This window comes from Cupressus sempervirens, chromosome 7 (genome assembly GCF_028749045.1).
Source record: "Cupressus sempervirens isolate cs-2001-9-10 chromosome 7, ASM2874904v1, whole genome shotgun sequence".
In the NCBI taxonomy this organism is placed as follows: Eukaryota; Viridiplantae; Streptophyta; class Pinopsida; order Cupressales; family Cupressaceae; genus Cupressus; species Cupressus sempervirens.
The window spans coordinates 221588853-221613281 of NC_143124.1; the positions used below are offsets into that span (position 1 = coordinate 221588853).

General features: G+C 34.7%; 1 non-coding gene across 1 annotated transcript; it reads right to left on the reverse strand.

Annotated features, from left to right (window-relative positions):
* Nucleotides 1–4842: 4842 nt before the first annotated feature.
* LOC149546293 (small nucleolar RNA Z107/R87) lies at nt 4843–4935 on the reverse strand. Its single transcript, XR_016354975.1, has one exon. It is a non-coding gene; the product is annotated as a small nucleolar RNA Z107/R87 (small nucleolar RNA).
* Between the last annotated feature and the right edge of the window lie 19494 nt (nt 4936–24429).

Below are 24429 nucleotides of genomic sequence, written 5' to 3' on the forward strand. Positions count from 1 at the left end.
TTTCAACATAGTGAAATATGATTTTAATCCATCATTTTAACATGATTTAAAATGTGACAAAAATGTATCTTACACTAGACATGATTTTAGAGTCATTTTATTTATTGTCACTAAAACAATGCCACACATGGAAAATATGTACTCCAAAAACTTCATTAATTTATATCTTTTCGTGACATTACATAAAACTTGTCAAATGTCTCTATACAAACTTAAGAGATTGAGGTAACTCAAAAAGTATGTAGTAAACTTTTGTCTTTATTAAGCTCATTTTTGCATAAGGTTCTAATATACAATGCTGAATAGGAGGCCAATAATTACACGTAGAAGGCAACATACAAGGCAACACAAAAAGACTATTCTAGCCTCTTGTGCCTTATACATTTTAAACTCATCTCATGCCTTACACATTTGACACTCATGTCCTTCGTCATATTTTTTAGCTTTGGTCATTCAACCAATGTCAGCCCTGACCACCTCTCATGTCTTACACATTTTCCACTCATCTCCTTCATTATCTGCAGTTGTAGAGTGAACATCAACCCACATGAAATGTCCACAACCATCATTACCCTACAATACAAAATATACATTAGCTCATACTAAAGAGATTACATGTCATTAATATGAAACATTTAATATATAACATGTCATTAATAACCTTTTTCCCCTCAGGACAACACCAAAACTAGCACCCAAGATTTTTCTTCGTGCATGACACTTTTAAATGGCACAGGCTAGCACCACATGGGCAATTATGAATTTCCACATCAATCGAAGCCATGAATCTTGTATCAATAAAGAATAGAGAATTACATGTAAGAGCAGAAAATTGAAAAGTCAATAGCATATATGTGTCATCTTATCAACTATCTTCAATTAAACATCACAATAGTAAATACATGCAAAAAACAACAAAAAATGACAAGCATAAGTGAAAAGTGTATCAATTGCACAACCACAATGGACAAAGAACATAATATAAAATAGATCAAACGTCATAGTATAGAAAACCAAATAGGTTTTAAATAAAACTAGTCAACAGCTCCAAGAAAATGTTGTCATGATTTCCCCCCATTGCAATCAAATCATTAATGATAACATAAATGTTCCTCAATAACATTTTTGAACCTATAGTCAGTGAAAAATCTGAAATTTCAAGTTTTAGATTTAAACTAAATTTGTAAGCATATACAATTGGCTACTGTATAAAACTTTACCACATAAGGTTTAAAAAAAGACTTACTAAAACAATCTTTGTCATTTCAATACTATGCACCAATTCAAGATAGATGCATGGTATTGAAATGACAAAGATTGTTGCAACAAGTCCTATTGCTATAGGAACAACAAAAAACAATGACAAGCATAAGCAAAAAGTGTATCAAGTGTGCAACCACAATGGACAAAGAACACAATATAAAACATATCAAACGTCAAGCAATAAGATTTCAAGTTATGGATTTAAACTAAATTTGTAAGCATATGCAATTGGCTGCTATATAAAACTTTACTAAATAAGGTTTTCAAAAAGACTTGCTACAACAATCTTTGTCATTTCAATACTATGCTCCAATTCAAAATAGATGCATAGTATTGAAATGACAAAGATTTTTGTAGCATCATCATCATGATGAATGCTTGGCAAGAATGACATAAACAAAGGTTGACCTACATTCACATCATCATGAATGCTTGGGAAGGAAAATATGATATATCATATGATGTAAGTAGCATCAATTTTATGTATGAGATAATGATGTTGTTGAGACTTTAGTCTTAGATAATTTAGTACTACATCCTAGTTAGATTAGTCACAAAAAACTACACAACCTCAAGAAGAATACCATAGTATGGCCTAGTACAGCTTAGTAAACAATCCCACCAAATGTATAGAACCTTGTATTTCCCAATGAGCAATTCGAGAAAAGTGTTTAAACCTATACAACTTTCAAATAGCTCCAACAATGTGTATGCCCTACAAAAAATAACAAGAAAACTCCACAACCAACTAGTTGAAGTCCTAGTCAAGTACAACCACCTTGGTATAGCCTTATATTAATAGTTGTGTCAAGAATAAACACCCAACAGAGGTATATTCACAGCCACCACATATAAAGAAAACCTAGTCACAAACTCCTCTACCTCTTCAAATTGACCTTCTTTGTCATGTCAATACTATGCACCAATTCAATACCATTTATCTTATAAAATGCAATTCTTGAATTATAGAAAGAAATAAACATCATCCACACAAAAAATTAATTGTATGACATACAAGCCTCATATTGCAATTAGTCAAATTTATATAGCCAGTCACTTGATATTTTTTTTTATAGATACATAGGAGATCATAAAAAACAATCAGCATATAAATTTTAGATTGATATTAGTGACTATAATTTACTAATATAACTACAATATTCATTTGAAAATCCTTTCCCATATCCATCAAATGGGATGTGGTCAACAAAAATTAAACATTTAAAAGTTATAAAATCGATCTCAAAAGTATGTGAACAACAATAGAGTTACTAAAACCCTAGAAACTTTATCCAAATTTATTCTTCTCTCTCCTCTTCATTCATTATCAAGAACCCTTTGGTTCTATTAGGATCAGACACAAAGGTGTCAAATGCCTCAATCAAAGCACTAATACTAAGTTCACTGGTGGCTTTTAGTGTAGTATAGACCTCTTGTAAATATTTTAGCTTATGCTCTTCACCCAGTTTGATAAATTGAGGCTTAAGAAGGGTATCATTTAGCTTATCAATTGAATGAGACATCTTATCCATGGAACTAGCCATATTGGCCTTCTTCCTCTTTTTCCTCTTTATTGATGATGTTGAATGGCCATGTTTTCCACTTGCTACACTGCACTGATTAGACATGGGAATACTCATATCTTCATCATCTAAATCAATAGTAGCTTGAATTGGTGTATGAATGTCTTCATAATCATCATCAATATCTATAGTTGCATCCATAGTGTGCCCTTCTTTTGTATCTTGTACTATTGTAGATGTGACACCATCCACCATGTCATTTCCCACAATCAAGGCTAAGTCATTATAGTATTGAAATGACTGCCTCTTAAACACTTTCACATTTTTGAATTCTCTCCTCTACATGTTTTCATAAAATTGGATTACTCATTTGACTATCATTGCTAACGTAATAACTTGTTAAATAAATATTAAATATTTGAATGACCATGTCACCTTCAATAGCTCTTCCCAAACATTTTCATTAGCATCCATTGATTGCGTTGACTCATTCCATGCAAAGCCACTAGTATTCTTTAGCTCTTTCATTATTCTATATCCCTATTTTCATTAGTCTATTAGCCTAGGGGCAACCCTCCACTTTAGAGTTATTATTGATCATTTAACAAATTAATCCACTTGTCATATCTTACTTAAATCTTTATACCTACTAACTTTAAAGTTAATCATTTCATGAAACTACCACTCTTTGGTAGCATTGTTGCATTTGCATTATTTTGAAATGGTAAATCTGCTACAAGTTTGGTAAACCTAATGTCTAAACACTAAAAATTGTGCGAAGTGAAATCATATAAACCAATATAAGTCCACAAAGAAGTGTGATCCCTCTAATAGATCCTCTTGGTGAGTATGTTGGTCAATCTTTTGTATTGGCTAACATTGTTGGTGATGATTCTCAGTTGATTAATTCTCAACATTGTGTAATGGAAAGAAATATAGGGTGAAAATATAGGGATGAGACTCAATCATCTTGCTTGATTGTGTATCCATTAGACACTGTAATGAAAATAGATTAATGTAATCATCCCAACATCCCTTCATAACCAAAAAGTGGACATCACAAATTGGTATGACAACATAAAATCTTGCTAGCTTCAAAATAAAATGTGTGAACTTAGTGACAAATTCAATCAATTGATGGAAGAGTAGAAAACTACTTGGAAACAGATGGAGAGATTATTACAAACTACACCATATTAGGATTAGGAATTTAAAAGAATTAAATATTGGAGAGACCTAACCCTCTTTTATTCCAAAATTGATCTGCTAACAAATAATGAGACCATGTTTTCTAATCTCTGAGAATAATTTTGGTTAGATCAGGCAAGAGTAAGGTTATAAAGAGAAATAGTGTTGAAATATTATATTGATTTAATGATGCAAAATTTACCAAAAGGGAACCATCACCACAACATAGAAAAAGAGTTAAGAGAACTAAGAGTTCCATACTTTAATGCATCGATAGAGATGACCGCTCATGATTGGGTCCAAAAATTGGACACAAATTTCCAATTATACACCATGGCAGAGGAAGAAGAAACAAAATTTTCTACCCTATACCTAGATGGCATAGCACATAAATGTAACATAAAAAAATCTCAAGTGTCACAAATTTGAGTAGTTCAAACCAAAAAAAACTAAGTCAAAGCAACCAACTTCTCCCACTGTAGTGCCAAAGGCCACTCTAAAATAGCTCTGTTAACATGGAAGCAAGCAGCAAAGCTCTAGACATTGGGCCATTTCTAGATTGATTCACATTCAAATTTAGAAGACAAGATTAACAAAACTATCCGGCATGACTCAACACCAAATTGAAATGCATTGACCTATAGTAATTCATATAGATCTTTATCATATTATTGGAGCCTAAAGTTAAATCCATACAAGTACTATTGAGTAAAGCCATATAGATCTCTATCATATGATCAATGCCTAAAGTTAAAAAAGATGACTAAAATAAAACATGACTCACAAACCCTTAGGCCACATTCAAAAGTAAAAAAAAAATCCCTGAAATATAAGAGACATCTACCAATTTCCATTTAGTAAACTTAGTGGTTGCTCAATTTAGCAAGAATATCGACATGCAACAATAAAGAGCTGCAATCCAGTCTGTTGAGCTTGAACACAATAAATCATCATCACAACCACTTACAAGCTAAAATCTTAGAAGGAAGAAAATAAATTATGATTGAGAAAAAGCTCTTTAGTTTCCAAAATCCTACTTCTCTTTTCACCCTAATGCTCTCTTTCATATCTAAGACAACCATGATATACTACCACCACCCTTCACCAACCCTCCACCCCATGACAATATTGTGACTTGATTGATTTATACTAATACAATTTTTCTTCATGGATAAGCATATTCAACCGAAGATTAAGGTAACTGGTGATTTTCATTTGATATGTTTGATCGATCATAAGAAAGACTCATTCACTTTGGCATTTATCATTATCCCTTTTGTAATTGTAGTCAAAATAATAAGAGATGCCCACAAGTTTAGAAGCTTACTAATATAGAGAAATCAGTATGGCCCTCCTTCCTTCAAAGTGGGTTTGCATTCGTTGAATTTTTGAACAAGTATTTTTGGCTGGAAGCGAACAAGGTAACTATAATTTGAATTTTTTTTTTGGCTTAAAGATTACAAGGAGCTGCAATTAATGCAGGTGGTATTTACAAGGAGATGAAGAAAAGAAGCAGGTAGCACAAATACTAGAAATTGTTGGGAAGGTGCACTAGCTGGTTGTAGGGTTGTCTATTGTAGCTTTCTTGATAGACCAGATTGCTCAAATCTTTGCCAACCACAATGAATGCATAGAACTCTTAAGCCAAATGGGTGAGCTAGTTGGGAAACTAAGAGGGTTGAAGTATGATATGGCAGATGACACAAAGGTCTTCAATGTAGCAGTTTCCCAAATCTTTGTGAACTGCAATGAGTTCATGGAAATCTTAAGCAAAATGGGTGAGTTGATTGCTGGAAAACTAAGAGAGTTGAAGTATATATGGTAGAGGCTGAAAAGATGGTATTCAATAAAGTGGTTGCACAAATCTCTACTAACCACAATAAATACATAGAAAACTTAAGCCAAATGGGTGAGCTTGTAAGAAAACTAAAAGAGTTGAAGTATGGTGCAGCAGATGATGAAAAAGTGTTCAATGAAGTAGTTGCCCAAATATCTATAAACCATAATGAATGCAATGAACTCTTGAGCGACATGGATAATAAATTTCCCCTTTCCAAAAAAGCCTTCAACAAGAAACAACTGAAAAGAAAAAAAAGCCCCAAAAAACACATCGCCACTTATAGGAAGATGTTACCCAATGAAGAATGAATAATGCAACCTCTACAACCTCCCGATAATCAAATGCACTCACCTCTACAACATGGAGAAACTAAATGATAAGGAAGAATAAAAGATATATAAACCCTAGAAAACCCAAAATGAAAATCCATACCTATTTGCAGACCAACACAATAATGTTGAGTAACTAGAGAAGATAAAATGGTGAGAAAAAGCGACAAGAACAATATATTTTAGTAGATCAAAAGTGAGTGCCAAAAAAATAGGTATGGCAGATATGAAAAAAGTTTCTTTCCATTAATTTGGAATGCTTGTTTTTCCAAAATTGGAATTAAAATAGATATTTGAGCAATACCAACTATTTGGAAGGAAGACCAAATCCTCAAATTGGGGGATAAATGAGGATACAAAATTCTAATATTCTCGAATTCCAATTCTCATTTCATCGACCCAAATAGTGGATTACAATTTTTTTAGAATTGCTAATTCTAATTCCTATTGATATCCATTAACCAAATGGGACCTAAAGGATTAAGGGATAATAATTTTATTAGGGTGGAATCTAGACTCCCTCACACCAAAAACAACAAAAAAAAACAAGTTCTAACCTCACAACCCAATCCCAAGTTTTGTGGCATGCAAGGAAACTCACTTTCCTTAAGAAGGGCTACAAGGAGTTGGATCAGCACTATGGATTAATTAACCCCCAAGGGCATGAATTTTCCCTTTTTCTAACTCAAGAGGGTCCTTTCAACTAGTCTCAAATATTACAAAGGATGAGGGCTTGGCCAATCCCCTAACACTCCTTTTCACCCAGATCACCTAGTAGGAAATAGGCCTAATTAGGGTTGTTTAACAAAGAAAGTACCCTTCAAACTCCTTCCAAATAAATACTAACACCTAGATCATTTCAAGGAACATGAAATAGTACAATATATTTGATTTCATCTCTAGATTCCACACCCACCTCAACTTATGCATTCATTTGCACAAAGCTGGATAGTCACATAGAGATGCATGTCCTAGGGTTTGGCTAATAACTCCAACGACCAGCATTGACATGTCCTATAACCACCAAAAATTTAATTTAAAACACAATATCTTACAAATAACCTAGAATTGGATTTTTCCGATTGTTACTTTGCAAGATATGAGCAAAGTAAGGTGAAACCCTAGGTACAGGCCTAATTTACACCAATCAGCACTAAAAACTCTCTAGTTTGCTTATCCCTCCACTTCAAGGCTTCAAACTAGATGCAAATGAAAGGTGATTCCAACCTCTATCTCACCATGTGATATATCCAATGATGTTAGGCCATAAAAATCTATGCCACACCCAGAAATAGTAAAAATGCACCAAAATAATAGTTTTCTTATTATTCAATGCTTTCTCCATACAATATCAACTTAAAATTTTCATTAGACTTGTTTTCCTCCCTATTTATACATTTCCTAATATTTTTTCCAACCAAAAGGTGGTTCAGAATGATTTTGTATAAGAGAAACTAATTTGCAAAAAGTTGCTCATTAGCAACTTTGACAACTTTTAACAAGAAGTTGTCAAATGATCACCTAGATCCAACAAGTGCTAAGTGTTCCATTTATTCTCATGAGAGATGGATTCATGTTTGATACATTACTCATGAAACATGGGTCAATGAGTTTGACTCAAAAATCACACAGTTAAATCCTGATAGCAATATCACAAAACAAGAAGTTGTCATTATTCTAAGAATTCTAAAAGACTTAAAAGGTGTTTTAAAAAAATACCAAGAACTTCCAACATCTATTCCTCCTAGTTTTAACAAAATTTCCCTTGACCCAAGTTAGATGACAAGATTTATAAATACATCTTATGTTCCTTGGTCTTACATCTTAGGACTTATTACATAGACCAGTTGGAGAAACTTTTAACTCAATTGTTCCCTGATGAAGATGAATTTGAGTGTGCTCTTGCACCATACTCCTAGGGTTCATTAATCACAACTCCCTTTGAGATGATTTGTTGCAGACTTGTGTCATGCCTCTCCATATTTTTTTCATCCATTGAAATAGCTTCCTCTTCAAGATAACCTGCCCACTTCACTAGATATTTCTTGTAAGTGTTCTTCCTATTCTTTTTAATGACATTAGTGTCCAAGATCATATTAGGTTCCTTTTTTGCATGGGAAGGTAATGCTACAACATCTTGTTCAATCTCTTCCAACTGTGTTTCATTTCCTTCATCTACACCACCTTTATAAGGTGTGAGATCAGTGATGTTGAAGATTGGTGAGATACCAAGGTGTGTTGGAAGTTCAAATTCATAAGCATTTTCTCCCAATTTTCTCAACACCTTACATGGAACAACCTTTTTCATAAGCATTTTGGTGTGCTTTCCCTTTGGAAATCTCTCCTTTTCAAGTAGATCCACACCAAATCTTCAACCTACAATTGCACATCTCTCCTACCTTTATCTTTGGCTTCTTTATACTTCACTGTACTCTTTTCCAATGCTATCTTCTCTTGATCATGGACATCCTTCATATGTTTAGCAAATTTTTCACCATTGCCATTGATTGGAACATCAGATGGAATGTCTCTTAGCTCCAAGATACCCTTTTTGTTGTACCCATAAACAACTAGAAAGGGACTCTTCCCCATACTCCTATTCACTAAATCATTGAATGCAAACTCAACCTAAAGTAGAATTTAATCCCATTTTGTACCATATTATTTGGTAACACATCTAAGAAACTTTCCTAGTGATCTATTGACCACTTTAGTTTGCCCATCCATTTGTGGATGGTAGGTAAAATTGAAACTCAGATTTATGCCTAATCTCCTCCATAGTGTCCTCCAAAAATGCCCAAGGAACTTCACATTCCTATCTAAAATGATGGACTATGGTAAATCATGAAGTCTCACAATCTCCTTGAAGAACAAATTAGAATTATAGGTAGCATCACTAGTACTTTTGCATGGAATAAAATGAGACATCTTACTAAATCTATCAACTACCACATATATACTATCAAAACCTTTTTATGTTCTTGGCAATCCCATGACAAAATCCATGTTGCAACTAATCCATGGTCTAGTTAATATAGGTAAGGGTTGGTATAGACTAGCATTTGTAGAAGTTTCATTGGCCTTTTGACAAATAGTGCATGGCTCCACATACTTTCCTAAAAATAGTACCTCCTTACCTGCTCCAAAGTTTTATCCATGCCAAAATGGCCACTCATGCCCTTTGAATAGTAAACCATCTTGGATGAGGAAATTTTCATATTTCATATGATAATATTCAAATAATCTAAACATACTTGATATACTTCTTGGAAGTCTTCATCATTTTCATACATTCCTTTCAAGGAATCAACTCCCACACTTTGCAACTTGATTTCTTGTACTACCAAGTTCCTCCTACTCAGAGCATATGCCACCTTGTTGGCCACCCCCTTCTTATGTATTATAGTGAAGGTGAATTCTTGAATAGATTCTACCCATTTCATATGTTTATGGCTCAATTTCTCTTGGCTATTTAGGATACTAAAGACATGATTGTTAGTAAAGACCACAAATTCCCTAGGTAGTAGATAATGCCTCCACTTTTTTGATGATTGAACCAAGGCATATAGTTCCAAATCATAAGATGAATGCCTTTTCTTGGAGTCATTCAATTTTTCACTGAAAAATGCAATAGGTCTACCCTCCTGACTTAGTACTGCTCCAACTACAACATTTGAAGCATCACATTCCAAGGTGAATACCTTCTAAAAATCAGAGACAACAAGTATTGGTTTTTCTACCACTTTCTTCTTTAGCATTTGAAATTCATCTTCAACCTCTTTGGTCCAAAAAAATTTACATCTTTGACCACCTTTTATAGTGTCCAATATAGGTGCACAATATTGACTAAAATTTCTAATAAACTTTCTATAGAAAGAAGCAAGTCCATTAAAGCTTCTTACCTTAAACATGTTTCTTGGAGAAGGCCAACTTAGTATGGCTACCACCTTATTAGGGTCCATCTTGATAATCCCTCTTGATATGATAAACCCAAGATATACAAGCTCCTCTTGCAAAAAGACACTCTTCTCCAAGTTGATGAAAAATCTTTCCTCTTGTAGCCTCTTTAGGACCAAATCAAGATGCTCCAAGTGATCTCCCTTTGTCTTACTAAACACTAGTATATCATCAAGATACACTATGACAAACTTTCCAAGGAATTGTCTCAAGACCTCATTCATGAGTCTCATGAATGCACTTGGGGCATTGGATGGCCCAAATGGCATCATCCTCCATTCATACAAGCCTGCATTAGTTTTAAAGGTAGTCTTCCACTCATCACCTACCCTTGTCCTGATCTGGTGGTACCCACTTCTCAAATTAACCTTGGAAAAATACCTTGCTCCACTCAAATGATCAAGAAAATCTTCTATTCTAGGCATAGGGAATCTATACCTTATATTAATCCTATTTATAGCCTTGGAGTTTGTATGTAGCCTCCATGTCCCATCCTTCTTTGGAGGTAAAAGGGTTGGAATTGCATAAGGGCTTTTTGCTACTAACCCTTTATGTAGAAGTTCTTGATCTACCCTGCCATCTCCTTATTTTCCTAAGGTATTAACTTATAAGTAGGCTTGTTTGGCAAGCTTTCTCTAGGAATTAAATTAATATTTTGGTTTACCTCTCTAACTGGTGGAAGTTTACTTGGTATATTTGTGGCCAAGATATCGACATACATCTCAAGAAAATCTACACCCTCCTTAGGACCTACTCTCCTCTTTGGTTCTTTCATCTTATGGGCTTCCTCATCCTTCCTCTTGTCTTGAGGTTTTATTGCTAAGCCATAGCATGGGTATCTATCCTTCTTGACAGTTTCTAGAAATTCTTTCTCTCCTACAAACAAAAATTTTGATTCCTTTTGTTCCTCCATATTATCAAACATGGGCAAGAAAGTCACCTTCTCTCCTTTTTATTTTATGGTGTAGGTGTTCAATCTCCCATCATGGTGTACCTCCACATCGTACTGCCATGGTCTCCCTAGTAACAAGTGGCAAGCATCCATTGGAACAATATTATAGATCACCTTACCTTTGTACTTTCCAAGTTGTAGCTCCACCCAAGCTTGTTCTTCAATGATAGCATGTTGACTCTTTGTGAGCCATGATACCTTGTAGGGGAAAGGGTGAGGTACCCTCTTTAATTTCAAATTCTCCACTACTTTTATAGACACCATGTTGCTACTAGATCAACTGTTAATCACTATTTTACATACCTTGCCTCCAACTATGTAAGTTGTTTTGAATAGAGACTTCCTCTAAGGTGGTTCTTATGTGGTTGGTATCCTCAACAAAGTCCTTCTCATCATTAGACTTTCCCCTTCTTCAGTTTGTGCATATGATTTTTTAGCATGGTCTCCTTGACTATCATCTTCCCTAATAAGATTAGCTCTTCTCTTTGTCTAATTGCTTGGTTTCTCAGGGGATTTTGAAGAAATATGCCCAATTTGATTGAATCTATAACATCTTGGAGGTCCTAAACTCCTTCCTTCAAATTTCCCCTATAGCCTCTTCTTCTTCCTCTTGAGGATCCTCTAGAACTACCTTTTGTCTAATTTTTTTTCTTGGTTGTTGTCACCAAATTGTCTTTTTTTTTGTCTCTCCCATTGCTTGTTCCTCTTCCTTTATTTTTGAAGTCTTTTTGGCCTCTATCTCTTCCACCTAGGTCTTGTTTTCTCTTGATTTTTCCTTCAACTTTTAATGTTAATTGATAAAAAAATTGGATTTTATTAAGAGAGAATAGACTCAATTCATCCTAAATGTTGAGTCCCAACCAATGCATATAGCTTACAAGTTTAACACTTTCAAGATCCACCATATTTGATTTCATGGCAAGTTTGTGAAATTCTTCTGTATAACTAGAGACATCCATTTATTTTTGTCTCAAATTTTGCCTTTTGGTATGAAGTTGTACTTCATAATATTCAGGTACATAAGCCTCCTTCACCAAGGCTTCCATCCTTTTCCATGTATGTATTGGATTCTTTTCCAATTTCACTCTCTCTAATTGAATGAAATTCCACCAAGTTAAGGCAAATCCTTTCAACTTGGATTTTGTTATTTTCACCTTTTGGTGTTCAGGTATCTCTTCATAGTCAAGGAAGTTGTTGAGAGCATCTAGCCAATCCATGAATTCTTCAAAATCCATCTTTCCACTAAAAACATGTAGATCAAGCTTACCATCCATAGTCCTTCTCTCCATGGATTTCAAATTCCTCGCAAGTAGCCTCTGGTCAGCAGGAATATCTTCTTCTTACACATCTTGCAGAGGTTCTTCTCCATCACTAACCTCTTCTTCAACTCCAAAGTTTCGACCACTTCCTTTCTTGACTTGTTCTTTAATATTTTCCATCCCTTCCTCATCAAATTCCTCTTAGCATCATGCTCTTTAATTATCTTGAACAATTATGCAATTTTCATCCTGCTAGGCAATTCAACATCTTCACTATATGCCATATTAGCTACTTGTCTTCTTCCAAAGATCTAATATTGCTCTAATACCACTTGTTGCAAAGCTCCAAGATATCTTACTTTTTATCTCCTAAAAAGGGTGTTGGAGAATAGAAATTCCCAATTAATTTCCCTAATATAGTATGAGCCTCCATAAGGTAGTCCACAACCACAAACTAGCCCTAATCTAGGCTATCTAGACCCAATCTAGGATTAAAGGATTCAGGGATAATAATTTTTATTAGGGTGGAATATAGAATCTTCACACTAAAGACAACCAAAACAAACAAGTTTTGACCTCACAACCCAATCCCAAGTTTTGTGGCATACAAGGAAATTCACTTTCCTTAAGAAGGGCAATAAGGAGTTGGATTAGAAATATGGCTTAATTAACCCCAAGGGGAATGACTATTCCCTTTTTCTAACTTAAGAGGGTCCTTTCAACTAGTCTCAAAGGATTGCAAAGGATGAGGGCTTGGCCGATCCCCTAACACTCCTTTTCACCCAAATCACCTAGTAGGAAATAGGCCTAATTAGGGTTTTTCAACAAAGCAAGTACCCTTCAAACTCCTTTCCAATCACTACCAACACCTAGATCATGTCAATGACCATGAAATATTACTATGTCCTTGATTTCACCTTCAAATTCCACCCCCAACTCAACTTATGCATTCAGTTGCACAAAACTAGACAATCACATAGAGATGCATGTCCTAGGGTTTGGCTTATAACTCTAGCAGCTGGCATTGGCATGTCTTGAAACCACCAAAAAGTTAATTATGCCCCCATATCTTAAAATTAACCTAGAATCAGATTTTTCTCATGGTTAATTTGTAAGATATGAGCAAAACAAGGTGAAACCATAGGTATAGGCCTGATTTAGACCAATCAACACTAAAAACCCTCTAGTTTTCTTTTCCCTCCACTTCAAGGCTTCAAAATAAATGAAAATGAAAGGTGATTCAAACCTCTATCTCACCATGTGACCTATCCAATGATCTCAGGTTGTAAAAATCTGTATGATGACCATAAATACTAAAAATGCAGCAAAATAACATTTTTCTTATTGATTCAATGCTTTCTCTATACAATAACAACTTCAATCTGTCATTAGATATATTTTCCTCCCTATTTCTACATTTCCTAATAGATATTCCAACCAAAAGGTGGTTTGGAATGATTTTTCATAAAAGAAACTAATTTACAAAAAGTTGCTTATTAGTAACTTTGACAACTTTTGACAACTTTTAACAAGAAGTTGTCAAATAACAATTTTTCGTTATTATAAGAATTCTAAAAGACTTAGAAGGTTTTGAAAACAAATACCAAGAAATTATAACAATTATTCCTCCTAGTTTTAACAAAATTTCCCTTGACCCAAGTTAGATGACAAGATTTATAACTACATCTTGTGTCCCTTGGTCTTACATCTTAGGACTTATTACATAGACTAGTTGGAGAAAATTTTAACTCAATTGTTCCTTGATGAAGATGCATTTGAGTGTGCCCCTACACCACTTTAATTTCATAAATGTCTTTTATTTTTCTTAATTTTAAAAGGAAGGTAAATGTCACATTGTTCTAATGAGTTTGAAGCCTATGATATGACATATCTTCAAATGGTCACCCGCAGTACAATATATTAACTTGTCATGCTATTATAAGATATAATATGCATAAAATAAGATTTTCATACAATCCCTCCCCTCCCCTCCCCCAGCCCAAGTTTTAAAAAAGGCATGGATACCACCATGCATTTAGAGAAAAGGATAGTATATGCACACAAAAAAAAACTTAACCAAGGAATTAAAGGAAATGAACAAGTATATACAATTTCATGGTATTCACATGTTGATACAGTTGGAGAAAATATTGTAGTGTCGTATAGCTAAATGTTGAAGTGAGGGTGAGGTAGATGGATGGTATAGATAAAATATTATATGGATTTATTATTGAGAAAGTGGGGAATTATTATGAACTTTGATCAGAGTCAAAGAAGTGTGGCATGCTGAGTAGAAGACTCAAGTGCCTTGGCTACGAGATATTTGGGAAAATTGAACTATTGTAGGAACTCCAATTTACTCTAAAGTTTATTGTATATTTTGAGTCTATGACCATTTACCAGAAATTTGAATCTAACAAGATCAATTATGGACAACTACATAGCTCCATTATCATACATTTCTTCTATTTCATATGGTCCTAACCATATGGTTTGGAACTTACCTAGATTATGTTGGTATCTAGAATCGTAGAGTAGTGTCCAATCACAAACGTTGAATTTCTTATCCTTAATAAATCTAGCATGCCATTTCTTGCACTACTTTTGAATTAACTATTTATTATGAAATGAATATTTTTGAAAGTCATCAAGTCTATTCTTCTATAGGATACATTCTTGTTGGGCATGATGGAGATTAATGTTGAATTTCAATGCAGCGCAGAGTGTTTTGTGGTCAAACTAAATTGGCATCATAGCTATTTTCCTATAGACCAATTCAAAAGGAGTAAATACTTTTGTTATCTTCTATGTTTTCCTATATGCCCATAATGCCTATGGAAGCTTGGATGCCCAGTCCTTCTTATGTATTTGAATAGTCTTTGCCAAAATTACTTATAGTTCCTTATTTGTTATCGCAACTTGACCATTAGCTTGAGGATGGTAAGGAGATGATATACCATGTCAAATAGTATATTCATTCATAAGTGCATTAATGAGATTAGAGGTAAATTGGGGTCCCTGATCATTCACTAATTCTCTAGGCACATCAAATCTTGTAAAAATAACTTTGTCACAAAAGTTTGCACCCTTGCCTGAAGTTTGACCTAAAGACAACCTTGTAAAACATGGAAATAATCTCCCCAAGTTGTGGGACTTGAACAATGAGATTGAGTCTCTAGATAAGGTTGGCTTCCTTGCTATCAAGATGCACCTAAGTACTTCTTTGAAGGAAAAGGGAGAAGGAAATGCATGAAGTCAAACTACCTAGTCTAATCTACAGGGGTGATACACCAAATAGTATGTTTAGTCCTATCTTTTCCTAGAACTGCACAATTCATCAATATAATCCCAAAGTACATAGATTCAATCTTTTCCTTTAGCTCAACAATCACATACATATCAGAAACCAATGGAATTTTATAAAGAACTTCACTCTATATCATTCAAAGGAAAATGGATATAACATACAACTTGAAGAATAAAAACAATACATTAATAGAAGGTAAGAAGGTTTTGTACATGTATTAATGGTAGAAATAGGTACAACAGAGAAATATGTTCACTTAGAGGCAAAGGAAATTATAGTAGAAGAGTATACAATATAGTTGATAAAGAATCAAAGAAGAGATTGACCCTTGAAAGAGTTACAAAATCTACCTTTATAGCATACGCATAACTAAGAAGACTTCCATTGAAAACCTAAAACTTAACCACTTTCTTGAAGTTGTAGAGAACAATAACTACTAATCCCAAGAAGATTTGATCGGATGCACATCCATAATTTCTCTAACTAGTAGATGGTTTACCATGGTGGTGGAGGAATGTCTTTTTAATTTATTAGGCCTTGACAACATCAAATGGTGGTTGTAGGTGATCAAAGGATTGTTTTCACCATCAATGAGCCTCTTGATAGTGTTTACAACATCGCCAATTCAATTGTTTAATCAAGTCAACTGGATTCAACTATCAACCTTGCCACATGGACTTATATCTTTGAAGCATTTTTCTAGATCATCTTGTTTCCAACTCAGAAAAGGGAGAAAGTATTTTCATGTCTTACTTTAGGGCTTGTGATCTTATGATTGAATTTAGCATTCAAACCCTTTGTATCATCTCAGGCAAAGAAATTGGCCTTTACAATCTTACGATCACTTACTTATCGCATGATCAAGGGTTCCCTTCAAATCTTGTTCAATCTCATAACAATAGTTTGTCATAGGATTGGGGCATGAGTTGGAATTATGATCTTACTCTTAGAATTTTATAACCTTTTTATAGCATCACCAACATGTGTCTTAGCCCCTATGACCGCAGCCAACTAACCGTGTCATGACTTTGGAAGTTTTCTCTTAACTACTACCTTTACCTTCTGATCATATGTTGGATGTTATCTCCCCTTTGTCATAACTTTAGAAACCTTAACTTGGATTCACTTTATGTTACCCCTTATGACTATACACTCACCTACATTTCATGGCATTAGAAGCCATCATTTCTTGCTCCTGCCATCTTATGAGCAACAATCTATTGTAAGATTGGAAGATTCAATTTCTATGTGGAATAATTCTTTATGTTCATGCACCTAGCCCCATTGTTTCCATGTGTCAATATGTCAATTTCTCACTTTAGCTAAACTTCATGCATCTCTATAAAGCAAGAAAGCCACAATCATTAATCTAACAAGATCTGATGGTCACCATAAAACTAAAATTCCTTTGTCATAGTCAGCACCTCCAACCAACTAGAACATGTCATTCTAGTTAGCTCACTCTAACACATTTCCTTTTTGTAGCCCACAACTAAGTCCATTCCCACCCTATCCACATGTTGAATGCTCACTTTCTCACTTTGGCTAATCTTCATGCATCTTCAAAAAGAAAGAATACAACAATCATTGTTCTGCTTCTAGATCAATGGTCATGATTGATCACAGACCTTTGAGACATTTTTTCCTTGCATATAATCTTACAATCTCCTTGCTTTTCATATTGTCAAGAGTCTTCTTTTGAGCCTTCACAATCCTATGCCCTTCATCTTGTCATAACATCGTATCACTTATCATCTATCATAAAACACTTATGATGACACAATATAGGATGATCATAAGATCATAGACTTCAAAATACTCAATTGCAATGCTACAATATATGGGATATCGTAAGATCGGGAGACTTGGCATTTATTTTTACAATCCCTTGCTAGCCTTTACTTTGTTACATATGAAGAGGGAAGGTTCAAGGCTTACAACTAGATGCTATAAACACCAATCATAAGATCGTAACACTGGATAGAATATATGGAAATAACATATGATCTCTTGCTTAAACAACATGACCATAACATTGAAGGGGATAACTAGGGTTATAGTTAGGATTTGCTGATTTAGTGCACTGTGCAAACCTTGGCACTATGAATAGATATCTTTGATCTAATTTCAATGATTGAAACAAGGTAACAAAGGGGGGGGGCCTAAAATGGCTAATATTTTTTCTAAGTCGGAGGAGATTCTTGCCTACTAAGCATAGGATCAGTGGCCTTAAGAAATCCATTGGGCTATAGAGTCACAAAAAATGAACCCTATTCTACAACAAAAATGGTAACCTCTGCAATTGCAAAAACCTCAAAACTTTTCTATTTCATAGAGAAATAGCCTATTCTCATGCACTTATTGGAAACTAAGAAACTAATCTATTATGTATAGAAACCCTTTACCTTCCCCAGAAGCAAGGCTTAAGGTAAATTTCATTGACTGGAATTGGTAGGATATCACTGTCAGGCTTGGATAAATAAAAAGATTTGGCCTCTTTACAATTGATGATAATGTATGGGCCACTCCACATAGCATTAAACTTGGAGTGTCTACCAAGTTTAGCTCTATTTGTATCCCACTTGAGAACAAGGTCTCCCTCCTTGAAAACTCTAGCTTTAGCCTTCCTATCAAAACTCCTTTTGACCTGTTGTTGATGTTCTCAAGTATCTGCATAGCTTATTGTCTATTTTCTTCTAGTTCAATCAATTATGACATCTTGATTGTCATGGCATTATCTTCAATTAGCTCTAATTGATGAGCTAATTTAAGAGAAGGAAATTCTCATGAAATAAGAAGCATTGCTTCCCTTCCATATACTAGCATGAAGGGGGAGTTCTTAATTTCTCTCTTAGATGTAATCATATCAAACTAAAGAGTTTTTCTTAACTTTGAATGCCAACACCTCTGATTGTCTTCAATTGTCTTTTTGATAATCCTGATTAGGTTCTTGTTAGAGGACTCAGCTAAACCATTTCCCTTGGGATAGTAATTTGAGGAAGTGCTCAAATAGATACCATGATCAACTGTCCAAGAGAAAATGTGAGTCCCAAATAAGAACTTGGTATTATCTGATATAATTGTTGAATGGACATCAAACTTGGTAATAATTCCATCAAGGAATTCCACTACTAAAGTCTCTATGGCATCCTCTAAAGCTATTTCTTATGTCCACCTTGTAAAGTAGTTTGTTACAGCTAAGATCCACTTGTGAACTAAGTTGGAAGGTGAACTGATTGGACCAATCAAATATAGTCCCCACTAGGCAAATGGTTGATCAACTTGAATAGGATGAAGGGGAAGAGTTGCTTACCTTTTTTAACCTAAAAAGAAGGCACACTTCTCACATTTCCTCACATGTTTATGACACTCATTGAATAGATTTGGCTAATAATAACCAGCTATTATTACATTTATGGTCATTGTTCTAGCTAAGAAGTGGCCACCATCAGGTCCGTCATGAAACTCTTTGATCATTCTATCTGTTTGATTAGAGTTAATGCATCTTAATAGGACTCTATTAATATCTCTCCTAAAAAGAACCCCATCCACTAAGACAAAAGGAATAGACTACAATTTGAACTATCTTCTTTTAGCTATGTCTAATCCTTGTGGATATCCTCCTCCCAATAAGAAGGTTGTCATATCATGTATCCAACTATTCAGATTTTCATCCTCTATTGATTGTTCATCCTCTAATACTAATTCAACCTCTTCAATCATTTCCTAGAATGAAATCATATGCCCACACAATCATTTAATTCTCACAAGATTTGTTATTTTGATGTCAAAGTCATATTCCATGACCTTGGTGATCCATCCAGCTCTTTTCTCACTAATATCTTTGTTTAAGAGGAATTCCTTCACACTTGCATGTGGAACTCGAAAGCTAGACCTTGTTATGTGATAACAAATGTCTGAATTTATTTAAATCTCTTATGACAATAAGAACTTGTTTTTCCATATAACTATATTTTTCCTCATAATTATTTAGCCCTTCACTGGAAAAGGCTATAGGTTGCTCATGATCTACATCATTCAACTATGTCAAAATAGTTGATATGCTTAACTCACCCCCAAGGATATAGAGAATGAAAAAATATCAAACTTGGGATTGATAAGGGTAGGAGTTGATGCTATTACTACTTTGATTTCTTCAAAATTGGCTCTCCCTTCATTTTTCCAAGTGAAAATCATATTCCTTTTAAGCATAGATTTAAGGGGTTTGACCATGGTAGCAAGGTTAGGAATGAACCTTCTTAAAAAGTTGATTCTACCAAGGAAACTTTGTAGCCCCTTCTTATGACTAGGAAGTGGAAGAGAAAGGATTGCTTTTATTCTTTCTAGATCAATTATTAAGCCATCCCTAGACACAATATGTCCTAGCAACTTTTCTTGACTGGTGAAAAACACACACTTGCTTGGATTTAAGGACACACCATATTCCATGCACTTGATGAACACCTTCATGACCAAAGTGGTCTACCACATTCTTTGAGTAGACTGTTGTGTCATCAAGGTAGACCAGCACAAATTTCTCTAGCATGCTCTTGAAGGCCATCTCCATTTCTTTTTGGAAGGTAGCACCTGCATTGGTTAATCCAAAAGGAATTTTTTTATAGGCATAAGTGCCCTATTTAGTAGTAAAGGTTGTCTTGTATCTATCAGACTCTTGGAATAACACTTGGTTATAACCTTAAAACCTACCTAGAAAGGAAAATCTTTTAGAGCCACTAACCTTGGCTAAGATTTGTTCCATGGAGGGGAGAGGATGGTGATCTTTGAGAGAGGCCCTATTTAGGTCTCTAAAATCTACACATAATTTGATGTCTCCACTCTTCTTTCTAATAGGAACAAGGTTGGCTACCCAAGAGGAATGCTTCATAGGAAAAATAATATTAGCCCCTATTAGCTTGGATTGCTCCTTTCTCATCATAGGTTCAATCTTAGGATTGACTGGTCTTTGTTTTTTCCTAACAGGCTTTGCATCACTATTTAAATCTATGGTATGTTGAAACAAAGTTTGGTCAAAACCCTTTAAATTGTCATATATCCATGTAAATACATCATTGAATTCTTGATATAAATGAACAAATTTGTCTTGTTCAGCTTCAGAGTATACCTTTCCAAAATTGAGAACCTTTCCATCAGTATTGGCAACTGATATGTGATCATCTTTATTTGTAGCTAGGTTTAGAAACTTGTTCCTTGCTTGATCATCATGATTAAAAACACCTTCTAAAGTGATTAGACCCTTAGGAAATGTGTTGGAGCTAAGTTTCATGATCTGATCACCATATTGGCTTTGTAGCTTAGACTGATTTCTATTAGAAAATTCTAGTTCATTTTGAAGAAAGTTGATAATTTTCACATCAAAGTCAAACACTTGCCAATTGGCATGGTTATCTAGAACTATAGGTCTTACAACTAGTCTAATGTGTTGCTATCTTTTATCCTCAATAGGCTCTGGTACATCATAGTGAGCACCTATGGCTGCAAGTCTATCAGCATGTTTGTTATCTCTTCTAGGGAAACTTTGGATATTGAATGCTCGGAAGCCCTCAAGCAAATCCCAAACTCCATGCTTGTATAATTTGAGTAGATTATTATTTGTGATGTTCTAGCTCCTTAATTGGTTAACAACCAACTCACTATCTCCAAAGACCTTTAAAGATTTGATTCCCCTCTTTTGTGCAAGTTGGAGGCCTCAAATCAATGCTTCATATTCTGCTACGTTGTTAGTACAATTAAATTGGAGTTTATAAGAGAAGTAAAATTTCTCCAAAATAGGGGAGACAAGCATCACACCAGCTCTTGAGCCATTCTTGTTTCTTGATCCATCAAAGAAAATGATCCATAATATGTTAATGTCCTCTTCTATTTTTATGAGATTAGGAATAGGAGAACCTTTCTCAAATATGAAATATGTACCAAGGCCTATCTCTTCAACTTCTTGTGTTGGATCAAACTAAAAAGCAGCAGCCCATTCATCTAAAAGATAATTAGGAACCTTTGTTAGGGAAGTGGTAGGTTCATGTGTCATGCCCTTATCATCTATCTCATGGATTGAACAATTCATGTTTATAGGGCTAGGTGTGTAAGTCTCTATGTGATTAAGGGTCAAAGGTTCTACCCTTATGAAAGCTTTTGTCCCATATATTGTCCTAAAGAACATATAGGACCAATATAATGCAATATAACCACCTATCTATGTAGTGAACTCTCTAGAAAGACAGCCAAAAAAATGTAGATCAACCTCATCTACTGATATGTCTTGAGTGACAGTACAACCATGGCATGCATGCAATGCCATTTCCACATTTTTTAGGATTCCTACTATTTTAACAAAGCTACCTTCCAACTAAAGTACATCTCTAACCATTGGCTCATATTTAATACCAAGGAGTTCAACTACACATTTAGGCATCAAAAAACTACTAGCTCTAGAATCTATCATGCAATTGCGAACTATTTTGTCCCCTATAATCAAAGTGACATAAAAAGGAGGCTTGTTTTTCTTACTTGTGTCTTCTTCTTTTATTGGCTACACCAAACTTGTTGCATCATCTAAGGTGGTTGATTGATTTGACACCTATATACTCTTTAACTCTTGTTGTAGTAGCTCCAACTATGGTGGCATAGTGGCAACATCCCATAGAGGCATATTAAGACTAGTCCTTTTCATCTAATCTATTATGTTGAGAGGAGTGCCAACTACTTTGATTGGAGCCTTGGGGCCTATAGGAACTGATGACTAAATTTGAGTAGTCTGAGGTTCATAGACTTCTTGTTGCTTATGTTTTTCTTATGTTGGAGAGCAACATTTGATTGTGCATTTATAATTTGAGTATGAGGGGAAATACCTAAATTTGAAGCCTCGTTTGATGGAGGAGGTGTAGCATTCTCAATGGCTCTTCTTTTTCTTCTAGTATTATGAGCTATAGAATCATAGTTATCATGGTTAGCATGACAATGTTCTTCTGGTTGATGGTTCATAAAAGAACAATCACCCTGATGTTGTAGGTGAGAACCATCAGTAGGTTGATTGGCACTATATTGTTTCCCCACTACTTGATCCTATGTGGTTAGTGCTTGGGATGGTTATGCCTTATAGCACATACAATATTCATATGGATAATTGCAAGTAGGAAAAAAATATTTCTCTTGAGCAAGGATGTTTTGAGGAGCTAATGTCCTTACTAAATTTGTGCTTGCATTTGCAGTTGGGGTATTACCCATAGGCTTATTTTTCATCCGTGGGGCTTGACCCTAATCTAACAGTCTATTATATGTGGGTTCTTGGTGATGAGGTTGGAGAGGCCTATTGTTTTGATATTGTTGCCTTTCCAAGGTCACCAACTTATTATTCATGTTTTGAACCACTGAGAAATGGTCTTGAAACTTCCTATCCATATATGTACTCTAATCCTTGATCTTTTCAACATTTTGCATCAAATCTTGCATCATTTTCTTCAATTCTCCTAACTCATTAGAAGATTTAGAGGCTATTGGGCTTATGGAAAGAGGTTGACTTGTGGATGTGGTAGGAATAGGGGCTAATGTAGGCTGATGAGTAGGTATGTTAGGAAAGAAAAGCATTGGAAGCCTTGGAGCTAACTGCCCTCCTCTAATGAAGGTATTTTCTGCTCTTATGGAAATTTCATATGCAAATGGTAAGGTATCCCCTCCCATGGTTTGTAAAGTAGTAGAAATATCACTATTGAAATCTCTTAGGTAATACAAAAAAGAATCACCAGGGGAAGGTTTTTACTACTGTAGGTATTCTATCCCATGTCTTTTGGAATCTATAATTAAAATATGTCATATATTTATGGGGTTCTCTCTTGATTGTAGTTAGTTGCTATAAAAGTAATAGGTGATCACTTTTATCTTCAAAATGTTTGCATAATATTTCTCCTAACTCATCCCAGTTATTGATAGAATTATGTGGTAATCCCCTATACCATTGAAAATCTTCTCCCTTTAATGATGAAGCTAAAAGTCTTACAACAACAACATCCTCTATAATATCATGTATATTGCAGATGCTTGAAACTTCTTGAATATGTTCTATTGAGGAAATAAAAGTTTCACTGGTAAAATCCAGTAGACTTTTTAGAGAAAATACTGAGATATCATGTCTTTGGGCTAAGATGAGAGGGCTCGCTCCATTGAAGGTAGAAAAAACTTGATTCCTAGGGAGGGCCATGTGGAATAAAGATCTATTTAGATAAAAAGATGGTACTTTAGGTTGTGATCTATCAACTAGAGGAGTAGAAAGAGATCTTAGAGGCATATGTGCTACTTCTAACCTCCTAACTGGTGATAGAGAGAGTCTACTTATCCTTCTTCTAAGATTTGAAAATGAAAGTTCATGAAAATGAAAAGCACCTCTAGAAGATGCCTTCATTTGAACCTTGGGCATGAATTATAGCAATTCTAGTCTAGAAACCAAGATGTAGAGATGGAGTCACCGAGTGCTTTGAATGAGAGCCACTTGAATGCTTGAAAGGCTAAGAGAAACACTATTTCCTTAGAATAAGTTTGAAGTTCCTTTCTTGACACCAGTGTACTAGAAAACTTTAGAAGTGCTTCAATATCTATCTCACAGGGTGTGCCAAAGATTGTTCTCACAAAATTTTGCACCCTTGCCTGAAGTTTGATGTAAAGGAAACCTAGTGAAACATGGAAACAATCTCCAAGTTATGGGACTTTACAATGAGATTGAGTCTCCAAATAAGGTCAGCTTCCTCACTATTAGGATGCACTTAACTACTTATTTGAAGGAAAAGGGAGAAGGAAATGCATGAA